Here is a 985-nt window from a genome sequence, read left to right on the forward strand (position 1 = left end):
GTTTGCCAAATTTGGCCATTCAAATGTTGTGGGTTCCAGTTGCAGCATTTGTCATTTGGCTGAGCACACTTCAAAAAACAACAAGGCTATCTGACCACCAAAACTCTGTTCTCAAACAAATACAAATACTAATTTTTTGAGATAGTGAATTGGTGGGTTTTTGTTAAATGTGAGCCAAAATCATCACAATTAAAAGAACCAAAGACTTAAACTACTTCAGTCTGTGTGCATTGAATTTATTTAATACACAAGTTTCACAATTTGAGTTGAATTACTGAAATAAATGAACTTTTCCACGACATTCTAATTTATTGAGATGCACCTGTATTATGTTGTCAATAGCATGGCCTATTCATTGATCTGATGACCTCCCATGGAGAGTTTGCAGCAAAAAGGTGCTGTGGCTTAGTTGGTTAAAGTGCCTGTCTTGTAAACAGGAGATCCTGGGTTCAAATCCCAGCAGTGCCTTTTTAGTGTGTTGTGCACCTCAGGAACTTAAATGTTTAGAAATGTGTGCTTTTCTAAAAGCCAACAAAAAAAGGTTATTCAAGTAAATTTGCTGCACTTATCAAGGGTACAAGCCAATCCTGTTCACAAATCTTTCCTTGGCTATATTTTGATGATACTTTGACATGCTAAAGCACTTTTCCAACAGGGTACTGTGGCTTAGCTGGTCAAGGTATATTTCTTATAAACAAGATATCCTGGTTTCAAATCTTAGCAGTGCTTATCTGACAGTGACTGTGCTATCTGGCCCCTCCTGAGGATAGGAGGTCCTGACACCTCCTATTTAAAGTGTGTTCAATTCTTAATTCTTGGGAAGTTGATTTCCTTACTACAGAGAGTGTAACCTCAGAGTGTTGACGACACAACATGATGAGCTTTGTGGCGCAATGGATAGCGCATTGGACTTCTAGATTGAAAAATGTGGCCATTCAAAGGTTGTGGGTTCAAGTCCCAACAGAGTCACTGTCTTAGTCAATTT

General features: G+C 38.4%; 1 non-coding gene across 1 annotated transcript; it reads left to right on the forward strand.

Annotated features, from left to right (window-relative positions):
• Nucleotides 1-394: 394 nt before the first annotated feature.
• trnat-ugu (transfer RNA threonine (anticodon UGU)) lies at nucleotides 395-468 on the forward strand. The gene has a single exon. It is a non-coding gene; the product is annotated as a tRNA-Thr (tRNA).
• The last annotated feature ends 517 nt before the right edge of the window (nucleotides 469-985 follow it).

The sequence above is a fragment of the Myxocyprinus asiaticus genome, chromosome 30 (genome assembly GCF_019703515.2).
Source record: "Myxocyprinus asiaticus isolate MX2 ecotype Aquarium Trade chromosome 30, UBuf_Myxa_2, whole genome shotgun sequence".
Lineage (NCBI taxonomy): Eukaryota > Metazoa > Chordata > Actinopteri > Cypriniformes > Catostomidae > Myxocyprinus > Myxocyprinus asiaticus.